Source organism: Aythya fuligula, chromosome 26, assembly GCF_009819795.1.
Source record: "Aythya fuligula isolate bAytFul2 chromosome 26, bAytFul2.pri, whole genome shotgun sequence".
Lineage (NCBI taxonomy): Eukaryota > Metazoa > Chordata > Aves > Anseriformes > Anatidae > Aythya > Aythya fuligula.
The window spans coordinates 1,409,441-1,425,506 of NC_045584.1; the positions used below are offsets into that span (position 1 = coordinate 1,409,441).

Genomic DNA, 16,066 nt, shown 5'->3' on the forward strand with positions numbered 1-16,066 from the left:
TTTTTTTTTTTTTTTTTTCCCCTTTATTTATTTTTTTCCTGCGGGTTGCGATATTTTTTTTTTCTGCTTTTTTTTTTTTTTTTTTCCCCCGGATTAGAGGGTCCCGCCAGCCCGGTGCGAGTATCGGGGTGGGGGCGAAGGAGGGGTGTGTGTGTGTGTGTGTAAGGGGGGGGGGGGGGGGGTCGAGGCGTGGAAAGCTGCCCTCCCTCCGGCTCCCGCAGCGCCGGGAACAATGGCCACGGGCTCCGTGGGGACAATGCCCGGCGGAGCCGAGCTGCTTGGGTTGCAGGACACGTCCACCACCGCCTCGGCCCCCCCCGGGCCCCGGCCCCCGCTCCCCCGGGGCAGGCTCCCCCGCTCCCCCGGGGCTGTGGGAAAACGCGTGGCTGAGGTCTGGGGTGGGGGGGGGGGGGGGAAGGATTTGCAGCAAACTTGGGGAAAGTTCCCCCCCGACGGAGCCGGCTCCGTCCCCTTCCCGGCTTTTGGGGCCGAGCCGCCCCTTTTGGCCGTTTTTTTTTTCTTTTTTTTTTTTTTTTTTGCAGCAAAACTCCGAGGGCACCGTCGGGGCTCAACAGGTCGGCAGCGGGCAGCCCGGTGTGCGCGGCTCCTCCGCTTTCCATTTTCCCTTTTTCTCCACCCCTCTCCCCCCACCCTAGCGCACCCCCCCCCCACACACACACACCCCACACCCCCCCCCTCTCCTTCCCCGAGCCCCCTTCATTATTTCTGTTATCACAAGGCAGCCTCCGTGCCCAAACGCCGGCATGTGCGAGGCAAACAGAGCGCGATTGTTCCGAGCCTGGGAACGCGCGGAGGGGGCGCGGAGGGGGCGCGGGGGCCGCCGCCCGCCGCCCCCCGCCCGGGCCCGCTCAGACGCGATTGTGATGGAAATCGCCTTCCCGCATGCTGTTGAACTTGATGTTGACTCCTTTTCTTTGGGGCTCCACGTCTCCCCGGCCACTTGTTTGTGGGAAAATTTTCTGCCGGGCTCCAGTGTGAAATTAATTAATCAGGGCCTCGAGATGGCAATGGGACACAAAAGGGGACAGCCGGGGGAAACTCCGGCAAACTCACAAAAGCCACCCGGGGTTTATAGCCCCCGGGGCTGCCCGGACCGACTGCCCTGCCCTGCCCGCTGCCCGAGGTAAGGGGCTGCCGGAGCGAAGTTTCGGTGTGTGCAGCTATTTCGGGGGGTTCGGGGAAGGGATTTGAGGGCCGGGAAGGGGTGGTTGGAGAGGATCCTGGCGGTGGTTGGTGTGGGCATCCTTCCCCCGTCCCCTCCGAGCCGTGCCATCCACGCTGCGGGGCTGGGAAAGCCACGGAGAAATTCCCCAACCCAAAGGGCCGGGGCTGAATTGGTTTTGGAGAAAGAGGGGGGGAAAAAAAAATCTCTTTTTTTTTTTATTTTTTTTATTTTTTTTTTCCTAAAAAAGTAACTCGGGTGGTGGTGGTGCTGAAGCTCCTGGCTCTGCCCGAGCGAGCACGGCGGGGATTTCCTCGCCGTTGTTTTCCCGAGCGGGGAAATCTCCGCCGGGCTAAGGGAAAGCGTTCGGCCCCGGTGTGCTCCGGGGGGGGGGGCTCCGCTCTTATTTCCAGTCTCCCCCCCCTCGGTATTAGTTTCTGCGAGTGCTGTGCGTGCCCTCCGACGGGCTTAGGAGCGGCGTGCGGATAAATATAAAATCAGATTGTCTTTTTTTTAAGCACTTCCCAGGGCAGGCTATTATTGCTTTTAGAGAGATCAATCTTTGCAAAGCGTTCGGGGCTTAGGGGGAATATTTCTGCACGGGAGCAGGCCAAAAATACGAGCGTCAAACACCCTCCCTGTCTTTGTTGCCACCACATCTTTGGGTGACAGCGACAGCAGAAATAAAACAATTCCGAGCGCCGGCTAAATCTTTAGTTTCGGCACACATCGAGATCTCCGGGAGGGCAGCGATTGGGGAGGGTCTGGCCGGGGGTTTGGGCCCCTTTTTGCTGGGGGTCGCCCCCCCCTCTCTCCGGCGCTCTCTCGATGCTCCGGTGCTGGTTGAATTGATGTGCGAAGCGATGTGCAGGGAACGAGTCGTTGCGTTTTAAATGCAAATAATTCCCAGCGACAGCACCGGAATCAAAACGCTAAAAAAAAAAAAAAAAAATTAAAAAAAAAAAAAACGGGGCGGGAAAAAAAGAAGAAGGAAAAAAAAATATCTATATTTCTGGGAGGGGGGAAAAAAATACACAAACCAACAACAAACAGCTGAAAATCCGCTTCCGAGGGGCGCGGGCCGGGCTCCGTTCACCGGGGAGCGGCGGCTGCTGCCCGCTTCTGCGGGCCCGCGGCCGGGGATGCTCCGGTGCCCGCGGCACGGGGGGGTCGGGGGCAGCTCATTGCCCCCCAGCCCCGGGGGCTGCAGGCCCGGCGCTGCCGTTTCTCGCCCCCCGGTGCCCGTTGCAGCCGGCCGGGAGGGCAGACGTGGGGCTTCGCTGCTGCAGCTCCAGAGGCCGGGGCCCGGCTTTGCCCCCTGGGTAGGGCCGGGGCTCCCCTCGGGACCCCCCCCGAGCTGCTGGGGGCCGGGAAGGGCTGGGTGCTGGGGGGGGGGGCTCCAGCACCGCCCCCGCTGCCAGCCTCCCGGCAAAGTTGCTCCAAGTTGGAGCCGTCGCGCTCGCTGCTTCGCCTCTCGGATAGAAATAAATACGTAAATCTCGATAGATAATTTATTTTTTTTCCTTTTTTTTTTTTTTTTTCTTTCTCTCCCCAGGTGAGCTCGGCCCAGAGGCTGCGCCGGGGGACTCTGCCCGCCCGCCGAGGAGGTAATTGCGGTTTTCCGTGCCTCTCGCCGGGCGTTAGCCCCGGGGCTGATGCTCGCCCGTTCCCACCGTGGGCAGCGGCGGGGCCGGGACGGGGCGGGCAGCGAGACCCTCCCGCGACCCCCGGGCCTGGCGCTGCCGGTAACGGCGACAAGTTGCCGTGCTGGAGGGGGTACGGCTGCGAAGCGGGGCTTCGGGAGAAGCCGGCCCGGGCCCGCCGGTTCCTCCGGTGGGAGCACGGCGCCGAGCCGAGCCGAGCCGAGCCGCGCTGCCTCCCGCCGAGGCGCCCGGCGGCTCCTGCGGCGAGCGCCGTGCTCGCACCGGAGCCCAACATGGCTGCTGCAGTGAAGGTATTTGATGCACACGGGGGTGGCGGCGAGGGGAGGACGGGGGACGAGAGGCACCGGGCTCCGAGCCGGTGCCCGCAGCCGCCGGCCGAGGGCTGGAGGCGGCCGAGCGCTCGGTAAGTGCCGGGAAGGAGCGGGGCCGAGCGAGCCCCGGGCCCCCCTTGCCATCCTCCCGCCGCCGCGAACACGCGTGGGGCAGCCGCCCCTTCGCTGCCGGCCCTGCCGAGCCTCCCCCGCCGCTTTCCCGGGCCCTCCCGGGGGCGCGGAGCCGAAGGGAGAGGCACCGGGAGACCGGCGGGGCCGAACCGGGCCGCTGCGGCTCGCCCGCTGCCTGCGCGGCGGCTTCCCGGGCCCGGGGGGAGGCGAAGGAACGGGACCGGTGAGGATGCTGAGCCCCGGCCCCGCCGGTGCCCGGAGCTGCCCCTTCCCGAGGATGCTCCCGGGGCCGCTCCGTGGCTCCCGTTCGTTCCCCCGGCGGAGCTTTAGGGCTGCGGCCATTGCGGGGGGTTTGCCCCCTCGGGAGGCACCGTTTCACCGGGGAAAACCGCCGGGGTTAGGGAGAGGACCGGGAGGCGGCGGGACCCCCGGAGGTGTGGACGGCAGCGGGGCCGAGCCCGCCGGAGCCCTCGCCGCCGCCCGGTGCCGGGCCCCGCTCCTCCATCCCCGGTGGCGGCGACGTTTCGGAGCCCGGTGGCGGAGGTAACGGCACCGGCTCGGTGTGCCCGTGCCCACCAAGCCGTGGGGGGACAGCGGGCGGCAGCTAGCGGGGCCGTACGGGGCGACGATCCGTTAATTCGGCAACCGGCTGCCTCGGTGGCACCGTCTCCCACTCGGAACGGTTCGCCGTGCCGCCGCGCACCCGAGCGACGGGAACGGCGGCGACGCTCACGACAATAATTAATGATAATTAGAACAATAATCACGAAGTGGTGGCGGCTTGGAAAGAGAAGGGCCGAGGAAGCACAACCGCGCACGGCTCCGGGGCCTCCCGCCGCGGCGGCGGCCGCCGTTCAGCACCACGGAGAGCGGCGGGGCCGGTGCCCGGTGCCCGGTACCCGGTGTCCGGTACCCGGTGTCCGGTACCCGGTGCCCGGTACCCGGTGCCCGGTGCCGGCGGGAGCATCCTCAGCCCCCGCCCCACCGTGCTGGGGCCGCCGCCCGTGGTCCGGGCTCCTTCCGAGGGTTCCCTTTTGCCGGGAGGCCCCGGTGCGGGGCACAAAGCCCCGGTGCCCCCGGTGAGCCCCCGGTGAGCCCCCGGTGCCTGCGGGGTGGCACTTCCAAAGCCACCGCCGTGCCCGGCTCCCAGCTCCTTCGGGCGCAGATATTTCTATAGGGATCCAACATACCCATATAGATATTTTTCTATAGGTATATCTAACAGGGTGGGTGCGGGCAGAGGGGTCGGGACGGTTCCGTGCGCCCTTGGTTCTCCCTCCCCAAAACACGGGGCGCTGGGAGCGGGGCCCGGGCCCGGCCGGGGGGTGCCCGCATCCAGCATCCCGGTGGGGTCGGGGCCGTGCCCGGCGGCTGGCGATGCCGGTGCTGAGCCCTGGCCGTGGGTTGGTTTCGTTTTCCGCCCTTTTTTTGCGGAGCCAGGTGCGGTGCAGAGGCTCCGAGAGGGCTGCGGACCCCCCCCCGGGGCCGGGACAAAGCCGGGGGGCCGGGGGTGCGGAGCAGGGGTGCGCGTGCACAGCTGTGCGGGCACCCCAGGGGCGTGCACGGCGGTGCGTGTGCACCAGTGCGTGTGCACCGGTGAGTGTGCAAGGGGGGGAGTGCTCCCCGGTGGGCACCAGGGTGGGGCCGGGGGGCGCTCATCGGTGCCCGGGCACCCCGCGGTGCGCGCACGGGGGGCGCGCCTGTGCCCGCCGTTGCGCTGCCCGTGCAAAGAGGCTGGGGGGGCCGAAAAAGGGTCTATCCCTCCCCCCGGCCCGGCTTCAGGGGCTGCCCCCCCGTGCCCGGAGAGCCGAGCGGATCCCCTGCACCGGGCAGGGCCGGCCCCGGGCGGCCGCACGGGGGGGACGTGGAGCCGGAGCTCGGCGCCGCGCCCCGGGCTCTGCCCCGGCACCCCTCGGAGCCGCGGGCCGGCTTTGTCCCGGGCTCCAGACGTGCCCCCCACCCCGTCCCCCCCCGGGCTAAGGGACAAAGCCGAGCCCGGGCCCGTCGGGGCCCTGTTCCTGCCGGGGGGCGGGGGTCGTGCCCGTTTTTAGTCCGGAGCTGCCGCAAAATTTGCCTCTTTGCAAGCGGAGCGCAGCCCCGACGGGAGGGTCCGGCTGCCCCCGCCTCCCTTTCTCCCCCCCCCCCCTCCCGACTCGCTCAGGACCGGCCTTTTCCCCGCCCCAGCCCGTCCCCGTCGGGTTTAACGCCCGGCTGGGGGGGGGCGTAAAGAGGGTCGGGGGGCGGGGGGCGGCCCCGCCACAGCCCGGCCCGAGCGGGGTTAGCCTCGGGGCACCGCCGCCTCCCCCGACGGGGCGGGCCGGCTGCGGCCGGGCTGGGGGGGGCGGCGAGCCGGGAGGCTCCGTGGTGTTGGGTAAAGGAGGGGGGGGCGAGCAGACGGGGCGGCCCCCTGGGGGGGGGGGGGGAAAGCGGCGGCCGTGGCGAATGGCTCTGCCCCCGGGGGGGTGACCCCTGCCCCGGCCCCACCGCCCGGGCTTTGTCCCCGCCGGCCGCCCCGTCCCTCCTCCCGCCCTTCCCCGCCCTCCGCCGGCTCTGCCTCAACTTTAGAGGCAGGTCCCGGAGGCTCCGGGAGCGGGACCGGCACCGGGCGGGGGCTGGAAGCCTCCTCCCCACCCCGGCAGCACGGAAAGGACGCGGACACCCGGAGCCGACGGCGACAGGTACCCCCGCCCCGGTTCTCCGCCCCGGTTCCCCGCCCCGGTTCCCTCCCCGGTTCCCAGTCCCGGTTCCCCTCCCCGGTTCCTCTTTTTTTTGGGGGGGTTCCCCCTTCCTTTCCCCGCTCCTCTCCCTGCCCGGAGGAGCTTTGCCTCGCTGCGGTGCCGCCGCGGTTCCCCCGCCCGGCCGGAGACCCCCGGTTGGGGCAACACCGGACCCCGGAGCGAACCCCCCCGCGGCCCGGCCGGTGCCCGGGGCCGGTCCCGAGCCTCCCGGTACGGGGATCCTTCGGGTCCCGCTGCGGGCGAGGCTACGCTGCGAGCACGGGACCCCCCCGGCAGCTCCGGGGTAGCCCCTTCGGGGCATCAACCGGTCCCGTCCCCCCCCCCCCCCAGATATGAGAGGTCCCCTCCAAATATTCGGGGTCCCCCCAGCTCTAAAGGGTCTCCCTCGAAGATGCGGGGTCCGCATCTTCCCTCCTGGGCACGGGGACCCCCCGGCGGTGAAGGCTCCGGTCCCGCCCCCGGGGTCGTGAGCGGGGCCCGGCTGCAGAGAGCGGCTGCGGGAGGAAGGGGAGGAAGAGGAGGGCAGAGCGGAGATGCGGTGGAAACCCCGCGGGGCCCTTTCCGCTGGGTCCGTCCCTTCAACCAGCGACTCTCATGACTCAGCAGTTCCCCGCCAGTAATTTACAGTAATTACAAAGTGGGAGCGGGCTCCGGGCTGGGGCTGGGGGCGAATTTGGGGTTGGGGAGGACGCAGGTCCTTGGGGTGCTGGCAGAGGCTGCGGGGACAGCGCCCAGCGAGCACCGTGCCCTGCACGGCCCCCAGGCTGGGGGGGGGCTGAGCGGGGCTGAGCACGCTTCGGGGTGCGCGCGCGTCCCTTTGGGGTGCAGGTGTTGGGTTGGAGCTCTGGGGTGGGCAGCGCCGCTCGTCACATCGCGCTCTCCCACTGAAACCGTTGGGGTCCCTTCGTTATTCGCGGCGAGGTGACGGGGCTGGCGGCCACCCCGGGGGGCTCCAACGGGCCGTGGTGGCTCGCTGGTGCCGGAGCGAAACCTCCCCGGGGTTGCGCGGCACGGCCGAGGCCCGATTTTAAAAGACCTGGGTTGGTTTTTCTCTTTGGTTATCTAGCTGTATGAGTGTATGTGATATCATAAAGCTAGAGAACCGAATGTAAAAACCCGCTCGCTATTCTCCGGGAGAAATCCCTGCCCTCCCGGCAGGAGAGGGGCCCCGCGGCCGCCGGCCTCCCCAAGGCACCGGCCACGGCACCTTCGCCGGGGGAGAGCGGCTGGAAGCCAAACGCGCCGCGTCTGTGGAGTGGAAATTTCAGTGGGGTTTTGTCTTTAATCATTTTTATTGAGGCCCAGAGCTAGCGTCTGTGCCTAGGTGATTATTTCTATTCAAACCCGGGGTTCCTCAGGCTAGCTACGAACCAAGAACCTTTTATTTTATTAATTTTTTTTATTTTATTTTTTTCTGCAGTGGTTTTAATTTCCACGCCGACAATTAAGCTCGGTTGCACCGGGTGTGCTGGAGACAAATGAAACGGGGCCAGCTCAGAAATAACCCCCAGAGAAGCCCTGTTTATAACGAAGTAGGAGGAAAGTTGCTTAAATAAATTACCGCATGCAAATTGTAATTTAGCGCAAACCCGTTTCCGAGGCCGGTTTATCTACTGGGGAAGAGAAATAAATCATCGCCGCTCGTCGCTTATTCTGCATCTGCAGAGATAGTGCAGCTTTGTTCCTCGGAGAGGTGGATTTGGGAGCCTTGCTCCCACCGTGCCGGTGCTGCCGCGGTCGCAGCCTCCCCTCCGCGTGCCTCCCGGGCTCCGGCTTTGCTCCTTGCCGTGCCGCGGGTTGGGGTGCCCCGTGCCCGCGTGCGCCGAGCTCCTTCCCTCCTGCTTCCTCGGGCAGAAAGCTCTGCAGATGGACCCAGCCAGCGATGTTGTGCCGGGTCGGGCACGTGTTAAGCCCTCGCAGGATCAGGCCCGCGGGAGGTGGACACGGCGCGAGGGGCTCCGCAGCCCGTGTAGGGCGGTGGCGTTGGGGACATTTCCGCACCCCGGCTCGCTGTTCTGTTTGGTGAATCTCTTCCCTGGCTTGAGAAAAGCAACGAGGAAGAGCAGCGGCTCCAAATAGGAAAATGCCAACCCCGCCACCCCTCGCGCCGTGAGCCTCTCCCTGCCCCGTCTCTCCTGGCCGGAGTTTCGCTTCTGCGTGCAGTCGCACCTCCTCTTCCAACTGACGTTGCCGGAGTCTGCAGGGAGAGGGGAGCGAGGAGGATTTTGGGGGGCGAGAGGAAGGGGGTGCCCCTTTCTCTCCCTCGATAGCTCTTGCTTTGTTCCACCAGCGAGAGGGGCAGATTGCGTGTGCCGCAACACCGGGCGCTGATCCTTTCCCCCAACCCGCAGGGATGCCCTGGGCTGGCCCGGTTAGGGCCGTGCTGTGGGCAGGGAGCAAAAGGGCCTGAAATGAAGTGTGGGAGAAAGCAGAGCAGATTGGCAGTGGGATTTCACCTTCTCGTTCCTAACCTGTAATGGTGCTGGTGGCATTTGACAACCTTTATGGCTGCTGCGGCTCTGCCCACGGCTCGGGGACGGGAACGCGCTTGCTTTAGCAGCAGCGATGCTGAGGCTGGGTGAAAGCATCCACCACGGTGTAATGCAGGGACGTGGGGCTGTTCCTGAATCCAGAGGTCACCATGCAGTGGGAAACATGGTGGGGACACCAGGTTGTGTCCTTCACACCGGTCCCAGGAGGGGGAACGCACCCCATCCGCCGCCTGATGCCACCCCGCGCTCTGCTCGCACGGCTGGAGGAAAACCTTCCCCAGCTCCTTGGTGCTGAGCCCAGAGCTCCTCCAGAGACCCCTGAGCTCTGCAGGAACATGATTTCCTGTGGTCTGTCCCCAAATCCTACAGCTTCATGTGCCGGGGCTGCCGGCAGGGCCCTGCCTGCGGCTCTGTAGCACCAGCGGAGGGAGATGCTCGATCGTGGCAGCAGCGAGGCCGCGTGGGGACAGCCGGGAGGAAGCGGCCGCAGCAGCAGGAGGGATGCTCAGGGCAGGTGCAGGGAGCTGACACCTCCCGCCTCATCCCACCCTCTGCATTTGGGGTCCCAACCTGAAGGGTGTCCCGAAACACAACGCCCCGGACCCCAAATCCCAACAGGGAGCAGAGGTGGGGAGAGCACGGGCTCTGCCGCCCTCGGGAAGGTTTCTCTTCCCTCCTGACTACTTGTAAACCATTCAGAAAGAATTTCTTAAAATAGGTTCCACTTTAAGGACTTATCTGCTGAATGCCATTAATTTTCTGGGGTTCGTTAAAAGCAAACTTGGTATCATAGCAACTGAATCTATTCCAGGAAAGCAGCCAATTGCAAAGCACGGTGTGTGCAACCGAAGGCGAGAGAAAGGAGCCTTTCAGGTTTATTCTCGGGCTTGTGCCTCGGCAAGTGAAGTTTTAATTTTCGGTGTTTTATTCCTTGCAGAATATTTTATATATATATTTTTTTTCCCAACGAATCTGCAGGGAGAGGAAAATGACGGTGGGGGCAAATATTTGCAAAATCGCCTTCGTTTCGGGCAGGGGCTGTTGCAGGGGGCGGTGGCAGGCACTCGGGTGGGCACGAGGAAGGTCCCTGCAGGTGTCAGTGCCACCAACCCCGGTGTCACCCTCGGGAACGGGTCCCTGGGTGTGATGCTGAGCGTGGGCATCTCCAGCAGCTCCGGATATCTGTGGGTCCGGGACCGCCTGGCGGGATTGGGGTCTGCTGGTAAAGAGGTCGTTAATCCCCTTCTCATTTCCATGGCCTCGCTAAGGAAATAGTCATTATTTTCCTTTTAATCCCATCTCTCTCCTCTTTTCCATTAGGCCCTAAGCTGCAATCTTATTCCTGGGGGATGTTACGCTGTGGATAATCCCAGGCCCCCCGGCCCGGCAGGTTTGGGGCAGGGGCTGCTGCCTGCGTGTCGGGGCTGAGCCCGGCTGCCCCGTGGTCCCCGGGTCCCCGGCACGATGCTGAGCATCCCGGCACGGCAGAGCAAAGGTGGAGCCCTAAAAATCTCCCCACCGATGCAATAATCAGGCAGAGCGGATTTAATTGGGGATGGGAGGTGGGAGCTGTGTTTGCAGCTGTCCCAGCCCTCGGTGTCTCAGGCGGGTGCCCAAAGGTGTGCGTGTCCCTGGCCACAAAACCCCAATTGCCCGTCCCGTGGCAGCGCCTGCCTCTCCTCTCCCTGGTGGAAGGATGGTTTTCCAGCTCTGCTTTGTGCTCGATAGCAGGGAGGGGAAAGAAAAAAAAAAAAAAAGTCATTTATGATAAAAAGTATCACTTAAATAGATAGAAAGGGTAAAAGCCCCGGACAAAAACATATCCCTGAGCAGGAGAAAATGAAAAACACTGATGTGTTTAACTTTAGGCCATTTAAAAATAACCATTGAACAGGCAACAGTAAATAACAATTCCTTCCAATCAGGTATGTGTCATTGCAGCAGAAAAGCTCCCGTTTATTTACCCAAAGCTGGCAGAGGATGGCCCGGCCAGCTCTTTATCTGCTAATTTTTATAGATGTCAGGCTGGAGTCTCCAACCCGGATAAATCAGCAGCCGGAGGTGGATGGAGCGGCGCAGCATCCCTCAGCCACCCTCCGGCACCAAAGGGAGAGCAGTCGGTGGGCACGTGGGACCCCCACCCATGATACCTGGCAGGGGGGGTGACACCAGACCCCGTGTGGGACATTGGGGTACTTGGGGACCCCAGCCAAAGCATCGCCCTCACTGCTGACACCACGTCCTGCATGGGGAAGCGGCCCTGATGCCGCACGGCATCGGATCCGCGGCTTGCAAGCCTGCCCGCCTCTCCTTTCTCTTCCCCCCCCCCCCCCACTCCTTTTTTTTTTTTTTATGGAGAAATTATTATTTACAGTTTAATATCTTCATGTTTCTATGGAAACTCCATGGCTGCGCTGGGTGGAGGAGTCAAAACCAGCCGGGGAAATGGCAATATTTGCGAGGGAGCGGAGCGGGTGGGCGCTCGCCTGCGCCGGGTGGCACGGGGGAAAGTGCCCCAGCCCCGAATGTAGGTCACGCACATGTGTGCATAATCACATACATATGTTGACTTCAAAGAGCTCGGGCTCATCCTCGGAGATAACAAACGCGCGTGTGGCTGTTAAACAGATTTGCATTTATAAACCACCAAGGCGGGCACGTGCGCTCCGTACCGGGGGGCCGGGGACACCCCCCCAGCCTGGCACTCATGCGGAAAGAGCGCGGCGCTGGCGGAGACCTTCTCCCCCTAATAGCCGGTGACAGGGACTCGCTCGTGGCCATGTCCCCGCGCTAGGCACGGAGCAAGGACGGAAGGTGTGCGGCGTCCCCGCTTTTGTCAGAAAGTATCTATCAGAGCAGCGGGGAAAGGTCAGCAGGAAACGCAGGCGGCCCTGAGGATGCTGTCCCCGTGCCCGTCCGTCACGCTGCTAACACCAGCCAGCCCCAGCCTCTCTCTCTCTTTCTCTCTCTCCCCCCCCCCTCAGGACAGCTGCAGATTAGCTTAAAAAAATCACAGCCGCTTCAAAAAATAATAACTGTGGCTCGCGCTGCATTTGCCTTCTGGTTTTTCAGCCTTTGGGGATGGCGTTTTCATGCCTTGCTCGGCAGCCACCAGGAATGTATTTATTTATTTTTAATGAAAAGCACGATCCTGGTGCTTTGCTGGGGCTGGGCCTTGGTGAACAAGGAGCTGCCGCGCGGCCGGGCTCAGGCTGGCAGGTGGAGGCTGCACGGGTGTGCTGGGAGCTCCGGGGATGAGGATGAAGATTAGGATGAGGATGAGGATGAGGACGAGCCCCATATCTCTGCGGTCACCGTAGCTCTGGTCAGAGCCTGAGCCCCGACTTCCCTTGTCCTAATTCCCCGGGAAGCCAGGCGAGAACCGCTCCCGTTTATTGTTTTCTATAAATCTCGGATTTCCACCGAGTTTGGAGACAATTTCCTAGCTCGATGTAAAGGAAAATTAATACGTGACACCCCCCCTGTCCAAACTACCCCCTTCCCAGGAAGCCCCAGCCCTGGGGCTCCCATCGCTTGGTGCATCAGGTGGAGACGGGGACGGTGCACAGGGTGTTTGCTCCTGGAGCATCGGAGGCTGGCTGCGAAAGCTGGGCACGGGGCTGGGGTCCCCATGGCTGGGTCACAGCCCCCAGCAGCCCCCCCCTTGTTTTTAGGGCCAGGGAATGGGACAGAGGACACAGCCACAGCCATATGTCTGTCTGCTCTTGCGGAGCCTTCAGTTTTGGGAGGAAAAGGAAGGTATTTGTGCATCGGGGAAAGGCACTGGCAGCTTTTGCTCATTTCTTATGACAAAATAGAAGCATTCAAATGAAAGGGAAAAAAAAGGGGGGGCTCCACGGTGGGGGCATCGACACCAGCTCCGCTCCCTGGGATGGGAAAAAACCCCTTGGCCGCTGCGAATTTCTCACCTCCCCACCGGCCGCTGCTTTGGGGAAAAAAAATTCTTCTTTGGGGAAGAAATCGGGCATCAGCCGCAATGCATAACCGTGTGCCTGGCACACCCGGGTGTGCACACGCACGCACACGGCTTGCACACGCGTGTGCACGCACACGGGCTGCCCCGCGGCGGGGCTCGCCGGCCGGGGCCGCTGCTCCGGGAGACGGGGCGCGAGTGGCATTTCAATGCAAACCAGGCAGGAACAATGAGGTGTGTTTTTAAGGGACTGTGAAAGGGGGGTTTTGCTGAATAACTGAAAAGGCGGAGGGGGGAGGAGGGAGCCGGCAGCCCCTCCATTAGCTCAGTGCAGCAGCGAGAACAGCTGTGAAAAGAGCCCAGGCCTTTTTCCCACGCCCAGAGGAGCGGAGCGAGGGAAGGAGCCCTCCCAGCGAGGTCAGATCCCATCACTAATATATACACAGGCTGTGCCCTCATTCACGTCACCCCGGCGCAGGTTTGTTTAAGGCGCGCACACTGACACTAATTTCTCCTCCCGCTCGCTCCCCCAGCCGGCCCCATTATGGTCCCCGCTGCATTAAACCCTCCCCGCGGCCCCGCGACGGCTGGCGGCACCGTGGTGTCCCCCCCCCCTCCCCAATCCCTCTCCAACCCCTGCCCAGCACCTGACCGGCAAGGTCAAGAGGAGCCCGCGCCGCCGTCGCCGCCGGGATCTGGCCGGCAGCTGCTGCGCGGCCGCGCCGGGGCTGCCTCGCAGGAATGCGTCCCGCAGATGGGACCTGGCTGGGCACGTGCAACGTCCCCGTGCTGGCCAGATTCTCTCCTTGTCCCCGTTTTCATTCCTTGCACCCATCCCTGGGTGCTGGATGAGTGCGTCCTGGGGTTCTCCGCGCGTGCCGGGGGAGAAGGGGATGCTCCCGCCTGGCTTTCCCTGCCCTTGTCCTCCCTCACCCCGCTGTGCCCGGTATCCTCCGAGAGACGGGCATCAAATAAATCAGGCCTTGTTTATTCTCGTGCTCGGGCTTGGTGTGTGAGTTCATTTGAAAACGTTCTGCCTTAAATTACAGCCTAATAAATCAATAGCCACTTAGCGATGCAAGCGAGTGGGAGCGGTTTGCGCAAAGAATTAAAGTTGGCTCCGTGGCTCTCGAGCTTTGTGACGGGCGAGGGAACGGGGTGCTGGCCGGGCAGCTCGTGCCTGGCCCCGTCCCCTGCCTTGGGACACGTGTGTGCATGGCTGGGACACGTGTGTGCATGGCAGGGACATGTGTGTGCGTGGCTGGGCATGGCCAAGCCATGGATATGCATGGCCGCGTGTGGCAGGGACACGATTTAGGGCAGGTGCGTGCCACCAGCTGCCCCGTGCAGGGGCTTGGTGCAGCCTCAGAGCTATCCCAGCTCCTCTCTGACATGAATTTCCCCCCAGCACAGGACGATGCGGATCCCCCATCCCGCTCCCACCCTCTTCTGCCTCGCCACCCTCTCCTCGTTTGGGGAGCTGGGTGATGCCCTGCACTTGGCCAGTGGCTTTCCCTGTGCGTCCTCCTCCCCTTCTCCCCTCCACTCACACCTTGCGCTTGTCTAATCCCCTTGTATTTGCCTGGGCCTCCTTCCAGGGCCACCCACCTCTTTATAGGGCCACTGCTAAGTAAACTCTGCCTTTGCTCTGCTAAACGGGGACTCCTCCTTCACGCAGCTGGGGTTTGCGGGACCAGCCCTGCCCCTCTTGTGCCCCGCTCGCCTTTCTGGGGGCTGCTCTGCCTCCTGGCACTCTCCATCCTCCTCCTCCTCCTTCCTGATGCCCTCAGATGGATGGGAAGGGATGTGTGGCTCTCACAGCAGCCGTCGTGCCCGCTCCCACCAAAGCTGCCTCTGGCGATGCCCAAGGACCCCGTCCCCGTCCCTGTCCCCCCCCCCACCCTTTTGCATCCGAGCCGGTTTCGTCCCTCCCCCCTCGTCTCCCTTGCCAAGCCCTGACACTTGATGGCAGCCCCATTCAAAATGCATGGGCTCCCCTTTCCAAGCGCCCCGGTCCTTTTGAACTAAAAGGATTTTCTCAGAGGCTAAGTTCAAATGTATGGCCGTTATTTATTTATCACCCCGCTATGTATTATTCATTTATTTAAAAATGTATGGCAGCTGGGAGCCCCGTGTTTAATCACCCTGTGGATGGCGAGGGCCAGGTGGAGACGGCCCCTTGCTCCGCCGGTAACCTGGCGCGGTCGCTGCCGCCGGGACTCTGGCCTCACGCCTGATTTAGCATCAACACGGCCAAAAATAAACCCGGCCCCCTCGGCAGAGAGAGGACAGCAGCCTCACGGGGTGGGCACGGAGCTGGGGACGGTGTTTTGGGGGGCTGGGGGGATGCCAAGGACGTGGGGCTGCGTGTAGGGGTGTGGGGATGTTGTAGGATCCCCACTCCAGCACTGCTGGTTGGGGTTGGGGACATGCCCTGCTCGTTGTCTGTCCCACCCCCCCGGTGGTCCCAGCTGGCAGATTGCTGCCCGTCGTACGAGCACGCAGTCGCCAGCACGGTGCTGATGTGCGTGGAGGCCGGGAGGGCATGGCGTTGGGCTGCCAGCATGGAAAAAAAAAGAGGGAAAAATAGGAAAAAAAAAAATAATTAAAAAAAAAAAATGACCAGCTTCCAACTCACCGCTTTGCTTTCCCTGGCATCGCAGGGACGAGGGCCGCATCCAGCCCCCCCGCAGGGCTGAAGGGCCGAGCCCCCTCGGCAGGAGCACAAAGGGTTAAGGATGCTCTCGCTCCCCCTCCCCAAACTCCCCACGTCCCCCCCCCCATGCGCTCCCACCACCCTCTTCCTCGCCGGCCACTCGCTAATTGAGACAGCTTCAGCCCCTGCCTCCCTCCTCTCCCCCTGGGGCTGAGCTGCCTCTTCCCAGGGGGAGCACATTGTCTGCTCCAGCCGGGTTGATGTAATCCCTAAGCCCGAACAATACTTCCCCACCCCGCTCCCGCTGAAAGGGTATTAGTTGCCCAATGAGATAATTACTCCCCAGGCCACCCTAATCACCGTGCCCGGCCGGCCGCTTTCCCCTTTTCTATCCCGCAGTGCCCGGGCTGAGTTTTTGGGGTGCCCAGTGGTGGTGCCATAAAGATGCAGGGACCCCAAATCCCCAAATACCCGCAGAGTAAAATAGAGCAGGGAAGAGGCACCTGCTGCCTCCAGTGCATCGGTTGCAGCCCCAAATTACTGCTGTCACCCCAAATTGTCACCCGTGGGTGCTGTTCGGGGTGCTGGCGGGCACGGGATGGGGGCAGCCCCGGTGCTGTCTCCACGCTCACCACCCTGCAGAAAGTTGCTGATGGAGCACGGCTGGAGTGACCCATGGTGAGGTGGGATTTGGGATTTCCTGATGTCCCCGTCTCGGTCCCCTCTTTTAAATTTCGAGGCTAAAATTTGGGGGGAACAAAATTCCACCTCTTCGCCAAATATCGGTGTTTGCGCAGGCGCGCTTTTGAAAATCAGGATTTCAGCAATTAAAGGAACTACCCCAGCCCATGGGATAAACGAGAGCAGTTTTCCTGAATTGGTTTAGCAGGAAATAATCCAGGTTTGCAGCTCCCACGTGGCAGCGCCGCGTGAATCGCAGCCCATGGGACGGTGCC

General features: G+C 63.0%; 1 long non-coding RNA gene across 2 annotated transcripts in view; it reads left to right on the plus strand.

Moving 5' to 3' along the window:
* The first annotated feature begins 2,732 nt into the window (after nt 1-2,732).
* The window catches only part of LOC116499152, a 29,405-nt gene continuing 16,071 nt past the window's right edge, over nt 2,733-16,066 (plus strand). The window contains exon 1 of one of the 2 annotated variants that reach the window (XR_004254213.1): nt 2,733-2,790. This is a non-coding gene — a long non-coding RNA (uncharacterized LOC116499152). Of the gene's footprint in view, nt 2,791-5,918; nt 5,969-16,066 lie in introns of those variants that run through there. The other variant, XR_004254214.1, reaches the window with a different exon arrangement.